General features: G+C 39.4%; 1 protein-coding gene across 3 annotated transcripts in view; it reads left to right on the forward strand.

Moving 5' to 3' along the window:
• Positions 1 to 8,639: 8,639 nt before the first annotated feature.
• The window catches only part of frem1b (Fras1 related extracellular matrix 1b), a 188,441-nt gene continuing 173,493 nt past the window's right edge, over positions 8,640 to 23,587 (forward strand). For all 3 annotated transcript variants that reach the window (XR_006312980.1, XM_043699276.1, XM_043699278.1), the window contains exon 1: positions 8,640 to 8,908. The gene's annotated coding sequence lies outside the window, so the exon portion shown is untranslated. The remainder of the gene's footprint in view (positions 8,909 to 23,587) is intronic.

Consider the following 23,587-nt stretch of genomic DNA (forward strand, 5'->3'; position numbering starts at 1 on the left):
CGCCTCCCCATGGGACCTTCCCATGTAACTGCAGAAGGTACAACACCTGCCCCTTCACCTCCTCCCTGCTCACTGTCCAAGGGCCTAAACAAACTTTCCAGGTGAAGCAGCATTTCACCTGTATCTCATCCAGTCTTGTGTATTATATTCACTGCACCCAATGTGGCCTACTTACAGAAATTAGGCCATTCAGCCCATTGAGTCTACTCCAGCATTCAATCACGGCTGATAAGTTTCTCAACCCATTCTCCCACTTTCTCCCTTAATTCCCTTAATACTCAAGAATCTATCAATCTCAGTCTTAAATACATTCAATGACCTGGCCCCCACAGCCTTCTGTGGCAATGTATTCCATAGATTCATTGACTCTGACTGAAGGCGTTTCTTCTTATCGCCAATCTAAAAGGTCTTCCCTTTACTCTAAGGCTGTGCCCTCAGGTCGTAGTCTTTCCTACCAATGAAAACATCTTCCCAACATTTATGTTATCCAAGCCATTCAGTATTCTGTATGTTTCAATTAGATATTGGAGAAACCAAACGCAGACTGGCTGACCGCTTTACAGAACACCTCCGACCTGTGTGCAAGCATGACCCCAATGTTCTCATAGCTGGTCATTTTAACACAGCATCCTGCTTGCATGCTCACGTGTCTATCCTCGGGATGCTGCAGTGTTCCAGGGAATCACAGCACAAAATGGAAGAACAACATCTCATCTTCTGACATAAAAATCACACAACAACAGGCTATAGAACTAGCTTCCAAATAAACCTGTTGGATTTTAACCTGATGTTGTGTGATTTTTAACTTTGTCCACTCCAGTCCAACGCCAGTACCTCCAAATCTTCAGACTAAGCATTTTACAGCCTTCTGGACTTAATGTTGAGTTCAACACCTTTAAATTGTGAACCAATTCCCATTTCTTCTCTTTCTTTTAGCTTGTTATTGTGTCCTCCCCTCCCCCCATTCCACTTACTGTCCTTTCAAGTCTGGCAGGAGGCACAGCATTGTTCTACCACTCTCACATTCTGATCACTTAATCTGAACTATCAATATCTTTTCTCCATCAGCATCCTACAACCAAACCACCCCACCACCCGCCTCCCAAACTATAGCATAAATGTTATCCCCTCCGCACTTCACTTCAGCTTGGATGGAGTCATCTAGACTCGAAACATCAGCTTGCTCTCTCTCCATGGATACTGTCTGACCTGCTGTGATCTCCAGCATTTGTTGTTTTCAAAAACAAACTGGGACTGACTTGCTTCTCTCAGTCATTTACATATCAGTGCGTGAAGCTGTTCCGAACTTCCCCGAGTTACCCTTTCAGGTCACTGTCTTGTACAAAATTCTGAAAAGAGACCAGATGCTGGAAAGGACATAATCCCCCTTGTGTGACAAGCTCTTTGCTTATATTCAAAAGAGAGCTGAAAAATAACATCCTGAGCTCTGCAAATTAATTAGGACAAATTTTTATCATTTTGCCCCACTTCAGTAACTATAATCTTGGCTGCATTTTCAATGCAGCACTGAGGGGGAGTGACAGTTTGAAAGTGGCATCTTTTGATAAGTCATTAGAGTCATAATGTCATAGAATTGAACCAAGATCAGAACTGTCCCCTCAGGTAAGGATCTCACATTGTAGAACAACAAGGGCACTAGCGTATCTCAAAGAACATCATTAAATGGAACTGTTTATCAATCTTGCCAACTGGCTGCCATATTTCCCCACACTAAAACGGTTGTTTTTATATCATCACATAAATTCACTTGGAGAATATCGTAGAGGAACAACTTGCAGGCTGATCAACAGCCTGTAATATGGATATTTGTCCGTGCTCGTAATTGTCATTATGCAAGACAGTAGTGAGGGCTCTTGTGGTGCACTGGTGATGCCCTTACCTCTGGGCCAGTAGATGCAGGCAAAGACCCACCTGCCCCAGAGTGTGTCATAATGTGACTGAACCGGATGATTACTACAAGGTGGCAGAATAGTTAGCCTTACCATGTGTGTGGAAAGTGGGGATATTCCATTGGATGTCAACACAAAGTATAAAGCCAGCTCAGATCTCTGCTCACTGAGATTTTGATTTCACTTATTGCATTGGAAACAAAAAAATGTTGGAGATCACGAGGAATCAGGATGAAAGCTAACATTTCAAGTCTAGATTGGAATATTACATACAATTCTGGTCTCCTTCCTATCAGAGGGATGTTGTGAAACATGAAAGTGTTCAGAAAAGATTTACAAGGATGTTGCCAGGGTTGGAGGATTTAAGCTACAGGAAGAGGCTGAATAGCGTGGGGTTGTTTTCCCTGGAGCATTGGAGGCTGAGAGGGTGACCTTTATACAGGTTTATAAAATCATGAGGGGCATGGGTAGGATAAATAGACAAGGTCTTTTCCCCAAGATAGGGGAGTCCAGAACTAGAGGGCACAGGTTTAGGTTGAGAGGGGAATGATATAAACAGGACCTAAGGGGAAACTTTTTCATACAGAGGGTGGTGCGTGTTTGGAATGAGCTGTCAAAGGAAGTTGTAGAGACTGGTACAATTACAACATTTTAAAAGCATTTGGATTGGTATATGAATAGGAAGGGTTGAGAGGGATATCGGCCATGTACTGTCAAATTGGATTAGATTAGATTATGATATCTGGTCAGCATGGACGACTTGGACTGAAGGGTTTGTTTCCATGCTGTACATCTCCATGACTCTATGGCTCTTCATCAGAGCTCTGAAGAGGAATCATCTAGACTCAAAACATTAGCTTGCTTTCTCTCCATGGAAGAAAAGCAGGACGCTGAAAAAACGCAGCAAACCAGTCTACATCAGGAGGTGGAGAAGTCAATGTTTTGGGTATAACCGTTTTTCAGGATGGGGATGGGGGTGAAGGTTACTTCAGATAAAGGTAGGGGGGAGGAATGAGGTAGTTGGGTGGGGAGAGGGGTGGATTGGTGAGATAGTGATAAGTGAACACAGTTAGAGGGTATGAGCTGGTTGGTCGATGGGAGGAATGAATCTGGTTGGTGGCTGGAAGGAAGGGTCAGCAAGTAGAATGGAAAGAAGGGGGAGGGGCTGGGAAGGGAGTTTTGGTGAATGGGAAGGGAGGTCATTTGAAATTGGAGAACTTGATGTTGACTCCTCCGGGCTGTAGGCTGCCCAGGTCGAAGATGAGGTGTTGTTCCTCCAATTTGCAGTCTGATTCACTGTGGCAGTGGAGGTGGCTGAGGATGGTCATGTCAGAAAGGGAGTTGGAAAGGGAATTAAAATAGGCGGTGACTGGGAGGTGAATCTTGCCCTTATGGACCTGGCTGAGATGCTCGGTGAAATATGCCCTTAGTTTATGTTTGGTCTCACCGATATAGAGAAGACCACATCAGGAGTACCAGATAAACTAGGTTGGAAGAGAGGCAGGTGACTCACCGGAAAGGACTCTTTAGGGCCCTGGATGGAGGTGTGGTAACTGGCAGGTTTTGTATCTTTTATGGTTGCAGGGGAAGGTACCTGGGAGTTCAGTGGAGACAATGGCATGAACCAAGGAGTGACAAACGGAACAGACCTTGCGGAAGGCAGAGGGGGTGGGAAAGTGAAAATGGTCCAACTAACTTCTGCTAGTTGGAGTTGGCAGAAGCGTATAAGGGTGATCCATTGGATGCGGAGACTGGTTGGGTGGTAGGTGAGGACAAGAGGGACCCTGTCTTTATTAGGTTTTAGGGGGGGTGTTTAGATTAGGTTCCCTACAGTGTGGAAACAGGCCCTTTGGCCCAACAAGCCCACACCGATCCTCTGAAGAGTAACCCACCCAAACCCATTTCCCTCTGCCTAATACAACGAACACTATGAGCAATTTAGCATGGCCAATTCACCTGATCTTTGGACTGTGGGAGGAAACCGGAGCACCCGGAGGAAACCCACGCAGACACGGGGAGAATGTGCAAACTCCACACAGTGAGTCGCCCAAGGCTGGGGTTGAACCCGGGTCCCTGGAGCTGTGAGGCAGCAATGTTAACCATTGTGCCACCATGCTGCCCATCGAGCAGTGGAGCAGGGAATGGAGGAGGTGCAGTGGAGAGCTATCTAGATGACAGAGTGGGGGAAAGCATAGTTTTCAAAATCGGTGGAAATCTGGGATGCTTGGCAGTGGAATGTGTCCTCGTTGAAGCAGAAGCAACGGAGATGGAGGAATTTGGAAAACAGACTTAGTTCTTGCAGGATACTGTGTAGGAGGAGGTGTAGTCTAGGTAGTTATGGGAGCCTGTGTGCTTATAGCAGATGTCCATTTGTAGATTGTTGCCAGAAATAGAAATGGGGGGAGAGGTCAAGAGAGGGGAGGGAGGTGCCCAAGATAGACCATTGAATTTAAGGGTGGGATGGAATTTGTTGGCAGAGTCGATGAACTGCTCCAGTTCAGCCTGGGTGCGCGATGCTGCACTGATGCAGTCAACGCTATAATGGCAGAAGAGTTGGGACACAGTGCCTGTGTAGGTACTGAAGAGGGACTGTTCGACGTAGCTGACAAAGAGACAGGCATAGCTTGGACCCATCGGAGTGCCCATGGCCACCCCCTGGATTTGGAGGAAATGAGAAGAGTTGAAGGAAATGTTATTAAGGGTGAGGACTGGTTCGACAAGGTGTAGAAGGGTATTGGAAGCTGCCTGATCCACTGTGATTTCCAGCATTTTTTTGTTTTCACTACAGATTCCAACATCTGCAATAATTTGCTCCCTCATCTATTGCACAATAGTTTCTAAATCTCAGTCCCAAGCTGAAGTTGAATTGCAGATGCATCATAATTTTGTGACGTAAAATACTTGATTGCTCAGATGCCCTGTTCACTGCCGAATTAATATCTGGGGATGCAGAAGGAGATGGGACTCAGGTGACAGTGATTCCAGTTTAAGCAGGAGGGACTCCATTGCTGAGGCTGCCATTTGTCCACAAGTTGGAAACACAACCTGAGCCAAAGGAGTCAGGGCTAATGTATTACAAATAGACAGTAGGTCAACAAACCACCCCAGAAGAAAACACAGATTAACGTTTTGGATACAGATCTAGTCGGTTCTACCAATAACTAAAGCTTCTACTTATATAACATGTTCAGTATTGAGAAACCTCCTTAAATGAACACCGAAGAAATTTAAACCACCAATGTTATAATATGGTTCTATTGATGTGTATATCCCAATTTGTCTCCTGAACAAGCTGACAATAGGCTTGTTAATAACTTGAAGACGTTTAATTGTGAGTACTGTATACCAGATCCCAATGGTATGTCTGGAAATCTGTGTATGCTGCTCTTGTGTGGGGACACTGCCACCACAGGAGGTGGAAGTAGATTTATGTAATCATCCTTCCTCTCTAACAATCCAAAAACCCAACCTCTTGTCATGACTACCAAGTCAAAGCCTCACTCCATTATGACAATGATTACATTTCAAAATAATTATTTGGCAATGAAGCATTTTGGAACATCTGGAAATTATAGATATTCATTCTATTTAATATCTTATGCACCTTTATCAGCTTTATCTCTGTAAGAATATGAAAATAATGCTGGAGGGGCTGTCAGTGAATCAATGAGTAAATACACTATTGTGATACAGAACTATACAGACCAATCTCAGCCCCATCCCTGGTGTGTACTAAATTAAGCAATCTCAAGAAGGAAACACTGCAGATACTAATGGATGAAAGTAAAAGCATTAAGACAGGGTTCTAGCTCTGGAATTTGCTATCAGGTTACCTCTGCGAGAAATGTTTGGATGTTCTGTTGTAAAAACATGTGGCCCAGTTGTGGTATTTGTCTACTGGTGAAAAGCCTGGCAGCCCTCGCTGCTTATGGTCACACATAAAGAGAATGTTCAACATCCATCAGTGTTCATGGTGATCTGTCTCAATGACTTGAATTCTTTAGGAGAGGTAGGGAGGGATTGCATGTGGATTTATTCATCAGGTTTCTCATGATTCAATAGCTCAGTTGTTGCAAGTGACATGATTCAATATCAAAGCCATGTTGCAGTAATGACATTTGAATGAAAATATCAATAATGTTAGCTTCCCCAGAAACATATTTCATAATTACACTGCAAAATTCAGTGACTCTCAAGTTTTTGTATTGTTTACTTCAAAGCATGAAGGAATATAAGTATTATTGACACACACCTCATTTATTTAGTTTCCAACTGCTTTTCCACATTGCTGCTGAAATCTGTAGTCCACATCATGGCAGAATTGATGTTTAATCTCACTATTCATCCATTCACTCATTAAACCCCTTGCCTAGATTTCACTCTGAGCAAGATCTAGTTTGCTTGCTGAGTGATTTGCTGCTCTTAGGTTCAGCTGGTGGGAGAAATGATTTTGTAGCATGCTTGAAAGCTGCTGCTACAGAATTACCACTGGCAAGGATTACTATGGGCAGGCCTTTAAAACCAGCAATTTCTTTTCAGAAACATCAGAGAAAAGGCCAGATACAACATTGATCATTGCTATATTCCTTAATTACTTTTCCTTCAAAGGGTATTATCAATGGGTGAATAGTTACAGGAAAGGATTTGAAACACTGTTGGCTAGCTTTAACTGCAATTTTTAAAATAATTATTTGAATAATTATAGTGAAATTGTGATGATTGCTAATGATGCCCAGGTTTTTCTGGGCTCTTTCATCAAATCAAGCAAACGGAGAATATTTTAAAGTGGTTATGAAAATGTCCAATCTTTATGATGGAGAATGAAGCAATATATAGTGGGTAGAAAGATGAACTTTTTTTTTAAAGAAACATGTATATTCTGTTCTGGTGGAGCTAGCTAGAGGATTGCAATATTCCTATCAGACTTGATCTTTGCCAACCATTGCCAAGCTTTCACATTCCAACTCCATCAGAGCTGAGCTCTAATCTTTCTTCTTTCTTTCTTCTTTTCAGGCTTTCAGACTCTCCCACAGCAACTGTAATCCATCTCATTCCTGTAGGACCCCGATTGGGGTTTCTGTTGCAGGCCTTCCTGCCCTGGTTAGTCTGTCAGTTTAATGAGCTGATGAAAGGGAAATGGGAGAAAAACATTTTAGTAACAAATCCTTCCGTTTAATTCACAGGCTGCCCACGTCCTTGGAACTTCTGCAGTTTCTCTCTCACTGCCGTTTTCCCATGCATGCTTCCTGTCTCTAACAACCACTCCTCCCTGTATTTCTCTTGTCGAATAACTGTCACCAAGGTTAATCACAAAAAATAAAACATGGCTGAAAATGTGTTGCTGGAAAAGCGCAGCAGGTCAGGCAGCATCCAGGGAACAGGAGAATCGACGTTTCGGGCATAAGCCCTTCCTGAAACGTCGATTCTCCTATTCCCTGGATGCTGCCTGACCTGCTGCGCTTTTCCAGCAACACATTTTCAGCTCTGATCTCCAGTATCTGCAGACCTCACTTTCTCCTCAAAAATAAAACATGGTAAAATGACCCATCTAGCTGCCACCGTGTATCCAGAATAAAATGTAAACTCCTTTTGATACTGTTCAGGCCAAGTCAACATAGAACATAGAGCATTACAGCGCAGTATAGGCCCTTCGGCCCTCAATGTTGCGCCAACCAGTCATACCAATCTGAAGCCCATCTAACCTATGTATGTCCATATGCTTGTCCAATGACGACTTAAATGTACCTAAAGTTGGCGAATCTACTACCGTTGCAGACAAAGCATTCCATACCCTTACTACTCTCTGAGTAAAGAAACTACCTCTGACATCTGTTCTATATCTATCAATTTAAAGCTATGCCCCCTTGTGCTCACCGTCACCATACTTGGAAAAAGGCTCTCCCGGTCCACCCTATCTAATCCTTTGATTATCTTATATGTCTCTATTAAGATGTTCATATGACCAAAGCATGAAGTTGGCTTCAAAGGTAGTACTGAACCACTGAGATAATTTAATTTATATCTGAATGTTCTAGTGGGAGGTCTGTAGCTTCTTTCTGTATCTGGCTTTTTGATTTTCTCATCTTCATTTATTGTGATTTTGGGGAAAAAATCATTATTTGGGTTATTTTGTGGTTAACCTTTTGGGATGGGTATATACCCTATATGGATTAAGAACAGCATGAATGAGTACAACGTTAATGCAACCAGTAAACTGTACTATTTCAAATCCTACTTTTACAAATCCCTCATTCTATCCTTTTTTAACGTTCTTTTTCTCTTTACAGTCAGAATACGTAAATAAATAGATTTTAAAAGCATTTATTAATGCAATTATATACTGTTCAGTTCTGTAAAGATCCAACTGTAAGTGAGTGTTATATTGTCTGGTTTATTTATGATTGTGTACATAATTACATTTATGGTGAACAGAACAGCTGGAAATTTTTAAAAAAGACTCAGACTAATCCACTGCCTTGTTTGCCTGGGGGGGGGGGGGGGGGGGGGTCACGGTTTCTGGCTACTGACTGTTTATTTAACCCTATAACTTTGTGGTTAATGGCCCGGGAGGGATTGGGCATGTCATTATTTAATGACCATGGAACCTGTAATCCAGGCCACAGATTCATTACTGCACGCACTTTTTGTAGTCTAGAATGCGTATCTAATAGCAACCAATGCCTTTTTCTATCTTCTGACTCGGAATCCATTTGGGGAGTTGGGAATTTCCATCCCTTAGAATCAGTAACATCTGTGTGTGGGAATTCTGCAAGGAGTATTACACACAAAAAAATCCTTGTTTTAGCACTCTTTCCTCTTGCCCTCAAAATTATGCACTGAGAGGCATTTCTAAGGGCCCTCCTGTTAAAACGCACTTGATTATATCAGAAGAAAGAAAATAAAGGATATTGTTAAGGAGGCCTACTAAAGTTGCTAGAACTGTTCCTTTTTTTGCAGTTTGGAACAATAATAGGAAACCACAAGGAAGTACACCACAGGTATGTCTTCAACATTCCTCTTGGCAATGATTTGTTATATTCTCTGCTCATTCCAAAACAACTTTGATGTATTAAAAGCTGGTGCCGAGTTCAGTGAATGAATAGAACACACATGGCAAATAATGCCATGAACTATTTGAAATGATTCAACACTTATCCATTTGTTGCTCTGACAGGCTTTAAAATAATTTGGCTGGGGTTCAGTAATAATCAGACTGTGGATTTTGATATCACTGTATGTTTGTTTTTTTGGATGAATTTTAATCTTTTTGTAAATTAATACCACCTCATTCTTGTAAATACTGTTTTAGTTTGTGTCAGCAGATCAGAAAACGTTGTTAAACAACATAAGTTCTAAATTATGAAAATCTTATGGACAATCAATTGTATTCAGCTGGATTAATTCTAGCCAGATCTGTGTATTTTATTGCCAGGTCAACTGACATTACAAATTAACAAACAATCATAGTTTCTCTTCAGAGTTTTTGTCAGAAAATTGCTTTGTGGTAAAAACTAATGTGAATTTAGTTGCACAAATACTTGTCAGGATAGCGAGTTTCAAAATGTGTTTAGTTTGAGACTGTGGAATGTAATGAATTTACTGAGCACTCTTCACAAGACTTGCTTGACATCTGTTTCACTGAAATGAGCCAGGGCAGAAACTGCTTAAAGGCTGAAAATGATTTTAAAACTTACATCAATTTAACAAAGGAGATTGAAATTGCATCAATGTTGTGGCATTTACTTCTAAATTTATTTCTAAAGATGCAACTTTTAGAAACCTTTTGAATGAATGGACTTTTAATCTTCTCAACTAATTTATTCCAAAATAGCTTTTTTATTTTTATTATCTTTCTTTCTTAAACTTAATCTGAGATAGATTAAATATTATAATAGATTTACCTGATTAACCTCTTAGTTTATGCAGTAATATTTTGAAAAGCCAATGACCTGTTTAACAGACAGTATACTTTACTGTCAGTCACTTATCTTTTTTAACCCGTCATGGCAATTAAAGATAAATTTGCGGTTAGTAACAACCAGAATAGGCCATTTAACCAGTCTGGCATGCTCTGCCATTCGATAGGATAAAGGCTGATCATCCATTTCAGTACCTTTTTCCCATTATATCCCCACATTTCCATATGTCATTGGTATTCAAAAATATGTCAAATTTAAATGTACTTAATGGCTGAGCTTTCACAGATCTCTGGGGTTGAAATATCCAAAGATTCACAACCCTGTAGGTATAAAATTTTCACCTCATCGTGGTCTTGAATGTTTTCCAACCTTATGATGAAATTGTGTTGCCTGGTTCTACACTGACAGAGGACATCTACCCATCTATCTTGCTTAATCTCAGCTGATGGTGATACTGGACAGGTCAGATCCCAGAATGACACCTGGCTTGTTAGATTGTATGTTTAATTTTTGCAGTTGGTTAGTGGAATGGTTAGTCACTGAAACATTTTTATATGAGGCTGCTGGTGTTCTTTGAGTTCTAAACATAAGTTTATTATAAAATAAAAATAGATAAATTAATGAAAATATGTATGTAGAAGACAGTTATACTAGGAGAAACTTTTATTTTCTGAACCGAACTCTAGATTCTTCAGAACTAAAACTTCGAGTCTTCTGCTCTGAATTTAAAACCAAACTAATTGTCTTGATGTGTTTACTTTACCTATCATAAGCTCAACAGTTTTTCTATCCATTAACATTACAGGATTCTCTCTGGCAGTTTTTTGCAATTACTTGCTTTCTTGGAACTAATGTATTTATGTCATAGGCCAAAAGCCTTTCTGACATGCATTTTAGAAAAAAAATAGCCTTTGCAGAACTGACCTGCAACCAGCTGCCCCTATTTTGAAAACCAATTCCAAATAAAATATGTGTTTCACATTTCATCACAATCCATATCACCGTTAAAAACTAGGAGCAGGATTAGGCCATACTGTCCCCATTAGCCTACTCCACAATTCAGTAAGATCACGGCTGATCTACTATTCCTCATATCCACTTTACTTCATTTTCCCGATAAACCTTGATTCCTCAACTGATCACAAATTTATCTAACTCAACCTTAAATGTACACAAGGACTCTGCACCCATTTAATTGTCCCTTAAAGTGCTTTGTAAGTTTCAATGAAATCACCCTTTCATTCTCCGAAACAGGAGAATGCAGACCTAGTTTTTCCAATGTCTTTTCATAGGCTGATCCCACCATTCCAGAATATGCCTGACCTTTTGCTGCACTCCCTCAATACTCATAATATTCTTCCCAAGGTAATGGGAACAAAAACAGCAGTCTGTATACCAGGTGTGGTTAGAATTAGGATTAGCAATAGGGTTCCCTTTTTTTCACTTACCATCACCCCTTTTCCCACCCTGGTTGTTTGCAACAATGTTTTTTATGAAAGATCTCTTTCCTTGTGGATACCTTTCTCCCAGATTAAACTTTACTAATGTTTTTAAAGGAGCTAAGTCAAGCAGACTATCTTCAGTTAACAACGATTTCACTCATTATTAAACATGGGAAGAATTAATAACACAACTCACATGCACATATTAGAAATAAGAAATGAGGCCAAAAAGATATAAGTTTAAAAAACAGATGTAGCGATCAGTCCCTGAATTGTTGACAAAGAGCAGATGGTTGAACATTGTGGCTGGTGCATTGGAGGGTACTGCCACTGCTGACATTCACGTTGAACAGCGAGTTTCACGATCCTTAGTTTTGCAGATTAGTTGAGATTCTGTAGTTCTGATTCCTTCCAACTATGATTGAATTCCAGAATTCAGGATAAGGATATGCTGTCCTGTTTTCCCTTTGTTTGGCAGTAAAGATAGATGATTTCAAGCACTGAGGGTGATCCAGTTTTTATCTGCAACACAGGAGTAACAAGGGGATAATTGATATTCATTGATTTGATTTATTGTCACATGTATGAATGTACAGTGAGAAGTTTTGTATGTGAGCAGGCACAGGCAGATCATGGTAAGCAAGGACATACAGATCACAGGGTGAAAAAGAACTTGTACAGAGTAAGTCATACAGGTTACACCACACAGAATGTGCGCTAGGCAAGATCAATATTATTCTTTGACTATAACCTTCACTGCATGTTAACACTCAAACACGAGAATGTTCAGTTTCGCTAATACTTTCAGTAGAGTTTCAAATTGCTTTTTAACCCAATCTTGTGTATTCTTCAAGGTGAAAAATAGAAAATGTGTCTGCATTTGGGTCATAATCCATTGATTGTTGCTTGCTGTTTTACAAAAGGTCGTCAGCCCTTGCTATATTTATAGTCAGCAAAGATTATAGTTCAGTCTTTTTTGACTCACCTCTTTTTTCCTTTAGAAGGCTGTAGTTTGAAATTTCATTCAGAGTTGTGCGGGTTCTGTGGGTGTCTCTCTTCAGACAGCCACTTAATATATATCTGTAGCTACTTTTTTTTCATAAGTGCCCTCTCTTTAAAAAAAGCACATTTGCTATTTCAAATTATAAGTGTACGCAGTACTTTGGGGTTCTGACCCATGGTCATGGAAACCATTCTGCTTAAAATTGAATGAACTGACTTTCTGTAATAATGTAAAATTCTATATATTATGGTCACTCATCCCCAAAGATTCTGTTATATCAAGATTAACTAGCTATTTTTTGTTACATGATAGTAGATCCAGAATAGCCCATTCTTGTTGGTTCCTTAACATGCTCTGTAAGAATAAAATCATACGTATCATTCTCCAGAAACTCACTTTCATAGCAATAGTGTTCATTAGACTTACTCAGTGTACATGTGGATTAAAGTTATTCATGATTGCTGAAATACAAGGCTACATTCTTTTCTAATATCCTGATTAATACCATGCTCCACACTAAAATTACTGTTTGGTGGCCTACAAAAAACTCCAACCAATACTTGCTGCCCCTTGTTACTTCTTATTTCTATCCAGACAGATTTCACATATTGTATGCTGATCTGAGATCAACTCTTACTAATGTATTGATCCCATCACTTATTATCAACGCAGCATACCTCCTTTTCCATTTTGCCAGTTTTTGCTAAATGAGGAACATCTTGGAATATTCAACTTCCAGTCTGCACCCTGTAGCTGTGTTTTCATAATATCAATTAGAATATATCACATTGGTTAATATTGGATTGCATTGGAGCAAAAATTAGCAAACCAGGTCCACCCTTATTCATATGACTACAGATATATACAATAAACATTGCTTTGTTAACCAATTATTTTCGCTGTAGTAATTCTTTTAAAGACAGTCCATTCCATCGTATTCATAAAATCTGACTTTCAAATTGTTATGTGGAAGTTTTATTTCTTCTTTATGAGTTCTCTGCCTGATCATGTCTGATCCATAGCACCACAATTTTCACCATGGGTAGGGTAAGGAGGTAGGTCCTGAGTTCACACCATCTGTAATAGGGATCAAAATCTGTGCTATTGGCACTAATCTGATCCACACCAGCTATCTGGCCAACCAAAGCAACCTGCCAAGCATTTTGAGCATTTTCCATGCATGTTGTAGCCTGAAGGTACAGTAGTGATGGTAGAGGGTCCAGCTCTTTCTATCATATAGATGATAGTAATCTCTCCTACTGCCACTGACAAATGTTGAAGAGATTTATAACTTTCTCGCGAACTTGTTTGGGAATGTTATTAAAAATCCTTCCCTGGCCATTAAGTCCTGGAGTGGGAATTGAATCTGGACGTCTGGCACGGGGACAGGAACTCTATCCACCAAACCACAAAATCTTTCAAGTATAATTTAGGAAACTGCTCATATGTTCCAAATATCCCAAAATGCTTTGCAGCCAGAGGTACTTTGTAAGTTAAATTAAAACCACAGACATTGGAGATCTGAAACAAAAGTAGAAAATGCTAGAGAAACACAGCAGGTCTGGCAGCATCTGTAAAGAGATAAATGGAGTCCAGTGACCATTTGACAGTGAAAGCAGCTGGGAAATGGTGATATTTATGCTGATGAGGAGTTAGTGAGGTTTGGGGGTGAGAGTGGTGAGGAGTGGGCAGAATACATGGAGGTGTTGCTGAGACAGTGAAAGACAAAAAGGAGAGGCAAACTAAAGGATTGGTGATAAGCCAAGAAGGAGATAAATGATGAAGCAGTACTAACAAAATGTGTTGACTATGCAGGGTGTACCCTTCCTAACAGGTCTAGGGATGTGGGGGTGGATTAAAAAATGCTCTAGTTCTGAAATTGTTAAACTCAGTGTCAAATTCTGAGAGTTGCAAGGTACCTAGGTGGAAGATGACGTGTAAATTCTCCAGCTTGCATTGAGGGAATATAGAATCCCTACAGTTTGGAAACAGGCCCTTCGGCCCAACAAGTCCACACCAACCCTCCAAAGAGTAACACACCCATTCTCCTACCCTATATTTACCCCTGACAATACATCTAACCAGAGGATGTGGTGGAGACTGGTACAATTACAACACTTAAAAGGCATATATGAATAGGAAAGGTTTGGAGGGATATGATTGGGTTGGGATATCTGGTCGGCATGGGCAATTTAGCCTGGCCAATTCACCTAACCTTCATATGCTTGGATTGTGGGAAGAAACCCATACAGACACACAGAGAACATGCAAACTCCACAAGTCAGCCAAGGCTGGAATCAAACCCAGGTCCCTGGCACTATCATAGAGATATACAGCCCAGAACAGACCCTTCGGTCCAACCCATCCATGCCGACCAGATATCCCAACCCAATCTAGTCCCACCTGCCAGCACCTGGCCCATATCCCTCCAAATCTTTCCTATTCATATATGCCTTTTAAGTGTTGTAATTGTACCAATCTCCACCACATCCTCTGGCAGCTCATTCCATACACGCACCACGATCTGCATGAAAAAGTTGCCCCTTAGGTCTCTTTTATATCTTTCCCCTCTCACCCTAAACCTATGCCCTCTAGTTCTGAACTTCCTGACCCCAGGGAAAAGACTGTCTATTTATCCTATCCATGCCAGTCATAATTTTGTAAACCTCTATAAGGTCACCCCCCAGCCTCCGACACTCCAGGGAAAACAGCCTCAGCCTGTCCAGCCTCTCCCTGTAGCTCAAATCCTCCAACCCTGGCAACATCCTTGTAAATCTTTTCTGAACCCTTTCAAGTTTCACAACATCTTTCCGATAGGACTGAGACCAGAATTGCATGCAATATTCCAACAATGGCATACCAATGTCCTGTACAGCCACAACATGACCTCCCAACTCCTGTACTCAATACTCTGACCAATAAAGGAAAGCATACCAAATGCCTTCTTCACTATCCTATCTACCTGCGACTCCACTTTCAAGGAGCTAGACAGCAGTGCTAACCACTGAGCTACCATGCTACCTGACATAGTGGTATATTGGAGTAGCACACAAGTGGAAGTTTGGGGTCATTTTTACAAACAGAAACTGCCATATTATCATTTTTACTATTACAATTTCTGTCTCAGGCCTCTGTTGCAATACTCCAGTGAAGCTCAATACAAGTTGCAGTGTTATTGAGTTAATAGCATATGGATGTATCTATACCACAAAGATGTATGGTTCAAGAAGGCAGCTCACCACCTCAAGACCAACTATGGGCCAATAAATGCTGGCACTCAAAACAAAGTTGGCTTCAATTTCAACAGTCCGTGCATAAATTCCAAACATTGTCTTTAAGTCATAGAAGTCTTTTAATGTTACTTGGATTTGTAACTTTTGGTACTAACTCAATCCTAGGCTGATATTCTTTCTCTGGGGTGTGTCATTCCTGTGGCAGAAGCTGCTGCTGTGGTAAATATTGTTGCTAATCCATAACTGGTACTTGTAGTGAAATCACTCCTGAAAATTTCAGCTCAATGATCTGATCATGTATACTTATATCAACAAATAGTGACTGAAATTTGTTGGTTCAATGTCTTACTACTGCTTTGTAGATATTTGAAGAGGTGCTGCATTAATAGGGAACCATGTTTGGATGAAACATTCAACAGTTGATTTAATGGATCCCATGGCAATATTTGGAAAAGCTGTGATTTTTTTTATTAACTCGTGGGTGTCACTAGTTGGCCAGTATTTATTGCCCATCCCTCGTTGCCCTTGAGAAGGTGGTGGTGAGCTGCCTTCTTGAACTGCTGCAATCCACATGATGTAGGGGGATTCAAAATGCGCCCACAGAGGGAATTCCAGGATTTTCAGCCAGCGACATTGAAGAAAAAATAATATATTGGAAAGTCGGAATGGTGAGTGGATTGGAGAGGAACTTGCAGGTGATCTGCTGCTCTTACCTTCTAGGTGGAAACGGTTGTGGGTTTGGAAGGACCTGTCGAAGGATCTTTGGTGAATGCATCTCATAGACTGTATACACTGCTGTTGCTGTGCTTTGCTGGTGGAGGGAGCGGATGCTTGTGGATGTAGTGCCAATTAAGCGGGCTGCTTTGTCCTGGATGATGTCAGCTTCTAGAGTGTTGTTGGAGCTGCACTCATTCAAGAAAGTGAGAAATATTCTCCTGAATGTTGCCTTGTAGATAGTGGACAGGCTTTGGAGAGTCAGGAGTTGAGTTACTTATTGGAGGAATCCTAGCTTCTCTTGTAGCCGCTGTACGTATATAGCTAGTTCAGTTGAATTTCAGGTCAATGGCGTAACTCCCAGGATATAGGTAGTAGTGGATTCATTGGTGGTAATAGTATTGAATGCCATGGGGGGATGTGCGGTTGTCTCTTATTGGAGATAGGCATTTGTATAGTACAAATGCACTGGAGTTAATAAATTGTTCAGTAGTAAATAATAATTTTTTTCATGGCCATTTATACTGTGTAATTTGCATAATTTGGAACTGCAAATGATAGTGCATTTTTTTCAGAGAGGTATGTTTGGAGAAATGCAATTGCATTTTAGTTGACTAGCTGGCCTGCTGTAGTCACTTGACCTCTACCTCTGCTGTAAGTGGAATGTGCAGCCTGTGGGATTCATTAAATGCACGTTATTTGAAACAATGCTTATGCTGGAAAAAGCCAATAGAATCACAAAATAAATTAGGCAGCAATTGTACTAATAATTAAATGGATAAATTGCTTCCATACTCCCTTCACTTGTTTTCAAACTGTTGACTGCCGATTTGACAATGACTAATATTGTGTCCAATTTCCCATGTTACTTGTGCATCAAATAGTTTGGTTGGAAATATGTCCTTGGGGTCTTTTGGGCATCTGCAGAGCTAACCACACCTAATATGCTGAAAGCGATTGGGGGCATTAAGAATTACCAGCTCTGAATAACTGACATAATTCCTGAGTGATACATTCACAAGACAGTTAAACTATTTAATAAAACCCCAGCTCTTCACCATTTCTGTCCCCGTCTCCAGTCTTCAAGATAATGACGCTTTTTTTTACTTTACAAGGAATTCCTTTGTGAAACCTACTTCATTGTGTTCATCTATAATACAGAATTACCCCAGCTTCACAACATCTTCTGGATGATTGCATTTGTTACTTGACTCCATCTTGCTCCAGAGACGTATTTGTGAATATACTTCTTCCTGGTAGGACCTGTGTTACCTTGCATACAATTAATGTGGCTCTGCACTAGAGGAAAAAGTCTTACACTTGAAAGATGCTTCCCCCTCTCATTCACGTTATGCTGTACATCATGATTTTTGATGAACACCTTTAATGTCTCCATTTTATAATAGGAGAATCCTGTAGGAGTATTTTCCTGTGGCAATTTGATGAACCAGTTAAATCACTGAAAAAAAATGCATCCTCTTTTTTTTCTCAAATTCAATGCTTCTAAGTGTCCATAATAAGATTTTAAGCATATAAACAACAGCATTATGAAATTAACCAATAAGTTATTGTTTTCTTACTTAATAAAAAAAAATGAGCAGAATCTTTTGAGAATCCCACCAGCAAAATGGTAATGAGGGAATGCATTACGACTGATGTTGGTGGAGGTGGGGTGGCTCTATGGTCATTAATAACCTAGGGGTGGGGCTTCTGCCTGTCACTCAGGAGGAAGTGCTGATTTGGAAAGCAGTGCCAACAAGAAGAGTTGCTGCTCTGCAGCCTAAAGGTGGTCTTATGATCTCAGCTGATGGTACCACTGGACAAGTCAGATCCCAGAATGAAATCTGGCATTTTTAAAAAATTTTAGTTAACTTGCTGGTCACTCATTGAAATAACTGCAGATTTCTTTAACAATGAACAGAAGTTTTAACAGGAGATGAAACAAAAAAGAACAATATATTTATAGAATAGAGTTAATTACACCTTTCTTCCAAAAAAATTTTCAACCCACTTTCCAACACGATCCATTACAGAGCCTCACATCCAGAGAAATTGCTTCCCATATCAAAACAAGTTCTACTACATTAGCCCTGTGTCTGTTCTGTGAATTGTCTTCTTGCACAATATTGAAAAAAACATGGTTACATTTTCTCAGCTTTTAATAATCTGCAGATTCTAAACATACACCCCTAGTCTGGAAGTTGCAAAACTAAATTTTCTACATAGGTAATTGTGTTTTCCCTGAACTATCCTGTATTATTTTCTCAGAGGTAAAGTATATTTTCTTCTAATGCTAGTCAAGTTTACTCTGAACTGCCCTAAAAACTTCCAAGCTCTGCATTTCTTAGCTAAATAAATCCTTGACTATTTGGAAATGAAAACACGCTAATGGCTTTCAGTGTTTACTCAACCTGTCATAAACAAATATAGTAAAAACAATTTTTCATGACCTGTCCAGGGGTTCACAGTCATCTGTTCCCTGGCACATAATAGATTCGGTCATTTCTATGGAAGGGCAGTCTTACCAGTGTTTATTTTTATGTTTACGTATATTAAAAACAGGCAAAAATAGTAAATTTACTTCAACTGCAACTTATATTTAATTTTGAAGATCAAAGTAATGTTCGGGTGAATAAATAATTCCGTGTTAGAAATGGCTTCACAGCTTTGATTGAGCTGTGACAGCTACCAGCTATCCGCCCCAAGCCTTTGATAGCTTTGTCTCTGAATATAATCTCTTTCTCTCTCCTTGTCAATTTAATACAAACACATAAGTATATGTACATTCACCCATTAAATTAAAACATAAAGCAGCTTTTGAAATTTGGCCTTTTTTCAAAATTATTTAAAGAAAAGCCTCTCAGCAGGAAGCTACTTGCCAAAGAAAAATGTCCCATTAGCAGAACTGATGTATCCTGCAAAATAAAGTATACATCAAACCCAAGTTAAGCTCATGGAGTCACAGCTCACAGTACAAATGTCACTGAGAAGTTCAGACCTTTGGGAGACCTTGAGTCAAGTGAGTAAAAACTTCAACAAGATATTAAAAGACACAAAACACGAATAAAAGTTTTGCAGGCTGAGAACATTTTTATAGCCTTATTTTGGATGCTAGAAATTTCATTATGGGGAGAGATGGTATTGGATTTGCGGGAATCCACTGCACAGATTGTATCATTGAGAGCTGTAATATTCAAACTATAAAATAGCAGCTGTCATTTGTCATAAAGTGATTGCTTAACATGGGGCGAAAAAAAACACTGCAGACTACCACCTATTGGAGTAATCAGTACTGCAGGTTCTAACAAATATGTTCCGTGTACAATACTGTAATCCTTGCTCTGCACACTGCATTTAATTACTGTAGATATCAGTGTCTGTCAATCTGCACTATAACACATCGAACCATCCATCAAAATGAAACTGAAGTCTTCCAGAGGAAAGTGAAATATTTTAATCTCCTGTTCACATCTCCCAATTGCTGTGAGTCAGCTGATTCTTTGATGTAGGTTGATTGTTTGACACCCAAGAAAGAGTTTGAAAAATTATCCTTTTTGCAAAATGCAAACACCTACAAAAGTAAAATGTATCAATTTGCTCCTGAATGTACTTACATCTGAAAGACTGCTTAAAAATGGTCAAGGATGGGAAACGTTGCCAGTGAAGCCTTCCTCCATCTCACCAAAGGATGAAAGAAGGTGTAACTGAGTGTTTCCATGTTCAATTGGATTGCAGCATCTCAAGAAGGCAGCTCACATCCAAAAGGGATGGGCAATAAATGCTGAAATAGTAAGCAAGCCCATAGACCCTGAATGAACTATAAACACCAAAATAAAATTAATAAGTTACAAGTGTGTTCTCTCCAAAATTGTAAAAATTAGCTCATGAGCATGACTTTTGAAATATTTTGCTTGAAGCTATCTGTTTCAATTCTCAATTATTTCTTTCATTCTTCTCTTGTTATTGGTGTCTCTTCTTCAATTCATGAACTTCTCCTTAATCTTTCACAATTCCTTTTTGAAAATCTCTATTTGTTTAAGGAGGGATGTCTTTGAATTGAATGTAGTTCAGGGAAGATGCACTAAGTTGATTCCTGAAAGGAAGGCGTTGTCTTATGGTGGAAAGTGGGTAGGTTTATCCTATAATTATTGGAGTTTAAATGAATAAGGGTTAATCTTATTGAATCATGCAAGATTCCCAGGGACTTTAAAATGACAAATGCTGAGCTGATACTTCCTCCCATCGACAAATATAGAACTTGGGGGCACATTTTCAAAATAAGGGGTTTTTCACTTAAGATGGAGTTGACAAAAAAAACCTGAGGATCTTTAATCTTTGAAACTTTCTGCCACAGACAGCAACAGAAACTAGGCCAATGAACATCTTCAAGGCTATTAGGTAAGATCTTGATCTACAAGAGAGTCAACAGATCAGTCAACTGAACGAATACAAATTATTTCAGAGAAGTCAGTATAGTTTTTAAAAAATGGATCATGTTTAACTAGCTTGATTGAGGTTTTTGATGAGGTAAGTTAACTTGTTGATGAGGGAAATCATATTGATGTGATGTGTATGAACTTCCAAAATGCATTTGATAATGTGCCACACCATATGCTTGTTACTAAAGCTGAAGCACGTTCAATAAAAAGGACAATGGAACACGGATACAGAGTTGACCAAATGACCGGAAAAAGAGAGTCATGTTGACTAATTACTTTGCAGATGGAAGCAAGTGGGGTTCCTGGGGGTTAATACAAGGAACACTGCTTTTTTGATGTATGTCAATGATTTAGGTGTGCAGAGCATAGTTTTTAAAATTTACAGGAAATACTAAACTTGGAAGTATTGTGGACTGTAAGGTGAATAGTGATACATTTCCAAGGGATCTAGATAAGTTTTTAGAATGGGAAGTCATATAGCATTTGAATTTTACGTAGACAAATGAGAAGTGGTGTAATTTTATACATGATTTGGAGATGCCGGTGTTGGACTGGGGTGTACAAAGTTAAAAATCACACAACACCAGGTAATAGTCTAATAGGTTTAATTCGAAGCACACTAGCTTTCAGAGTGACGCTCCAAAAGCTAGTGTGCTTCCAATTAAACCTGTTGGACTATAACCTGGTGTTGTGTGATTTTTAACTTTGTAATTTTATATGAGGAGAACATGAAGTAAAGTAAAAGGCACAATTCTAGATGGTAGGGGCAGATTGTTCAAGAACAAAGGGATCTGGGGATGTATGCACATAATGGTTGAGGGTGATAGAGCAACTTGAGAAAGTGATTAAAACGGCAAACAGAAATCTGGGTATTATAAATATAGGCGTTGGTTCCAGAACAAAGGAAATATGATAGATCTTTATAAAACATTGGTTTGGCTTCAACTGATGAATTGTGGGCACTGTTCTTTAGGAAGGATGCAAAGTTACAAGGAAGTCATGAGAAAGAGTTACAACTTTCGTCACAAAAATGAAAGATTTCACTTATGTGGATGGTTTGGAAGAGCTGTGATTGCCCTACTTAGAGAAGTGAAGGTTGTGACCATGGACACAATCATTCAAAATCATGAAAGGACTGGAGGATTAGGATGTTGTTCACACTGACATCAGGGTTGCGAAACAAAGGGCACCAATTTAAGATGATTGACAAGACAACTAATGGTGACGAGGAATTTTTTTTAAATGAGGTAAGCGGTTAGGGTCTAGAATGCTCTGTTTCAGAGTGTGGCGAGATAGTTAGGTTCAGAGTTAAGACTTAAGCATTCAAAGGGGAATTGGATTACCAGCTGAAGAGGAAAAAATACAACACTACTGGGAATGGACAAGAGTATGGATCAAGCTGAATTACTCTTTCAGAATCCAGCACAGATGTGATAATCTGAATAAACCACTTCTGTGTAAACATCATTCAATGATTCTAAGTATCCCCACAATTTTTCATTCCTGCCATTCCTTAAAATTTTCTGTCTTCCTATTTTCTCCCTTCAATTTAACCTGTATTCCTTGTTTGCCTTTTCTCTTACCATTTTCTCTTTTTCACTTGTTCACTTTCTGATTTGTTTCTTTTTTTTCTCATTCCCCTGTTGTCTTTCAGCTATTCCTTTTTTCATTTTTGTCACATAATTATCGAATATAATTTCTCTCCTGCATTCTAACCTGAATTGGGAAAGAACACAGTGGAGAATGTCCTAAAATTCCAGCAGAAGAAACTATAATGCACATTATTTCTCCATGTATTGCATTAGAATGGTCATAGTTGTGCCAGTGGATTTTTCTTGATCTCACATTTCAATACACTTACTGCTGCTGTCCAGAGCCTTACGATAAATAATTGACAGTGACATTTATTATTCAATTCTTTGCTGAGCTCCAATTAAGTTGACAGTTTAATAACTGAATATTGGATCAAAAATGAGAGAATCATAAATTATTCCACAATATTATGATGCCAGTTGATGGTATTACTGAGCATGTCAGATTCCAGACTGAAACTTGTCCTGTTAGATAAAAGTTTGATTTGTTTTAGTTTCAACAAAGGGCAATCGTGCTGAAACATAAACACACACTATCACAGATTTTGATTTAATAATAAAACATATTTATTAACAAAAGAAATGAAGACAAAATAAAATGAAGAATAAATAAAACTAACTATTTATAACAAAAATGCAAAGGTTTTAAACATAGTAAATGTAAAATATTTTCTGAAGGGGGAATTGTAGGTGGTGTTTTTCCCCATACATCTGCTGCTGTTGTCCTTCCGGGTCATACAGGTCACAGGTTTGGGAGGTCAAAGGAAGCTGAGTGAGTTACTGTAGTGCTTCTTGTAGATTGTACACACTGCTACCACTGAGCATCAGTGGTGAAGAGAAATTAATGTTCAAGTTGATGAATGGGGTGCCAATCAAGTGAGTGACTTTTTATTGGATGACGTTAAACTTCTCAAGTGTTATTGGAGCCGAACCTACCCATGCCATTGTCCATCCAGGTGGCTGGGGCCATGGATTTGAAAGCTGTAGTCAAAGGAACTTTAGTGGTTTCCTGTAGTGTTCCTTATAGATGGTATGCACTGCTGCCACTGTGTGGTTAGTGATGACACTATTCATTTGGGGGTGAGGATGTAAATATTGGCATGCCAATGGGCTGCTTTCAGCTGGGTGCTGTCCTGCTTCTTGAATGTTGTTGGAGCTGCACTCATTCAGGCTTTTAGGGAGTATTCCATCAGACACTTCAGTCTGGCAAATAGCATAGAAGAGACAGAATTTGAGTTTCTAGTGTCCCTAGTCTCTGACCTACTTTTGTAACCATAGTATTTGCAAGGTTGCTTCAGTTCAATTTCTGTACAATAATAACACACCAAGATTATG

Source organism: Chiloscyllium plagiosum, chromosome 11 (assembly GCF_004010195.1).
Source record: "Chiloscyllium plagiosum isolate BGI_BamShark_2017 chromosome 11, ASM401019v2, whole genome shotgun sequence".
In the NCBI taxonomy this organism is placed as follows: Eukaryota; Metazoa; Chordata; class Chondrichthyes; order Orectolobiformes; family Hemiscylliidae; genus Chiloscyllium; species Chiloscyllium plagiosum.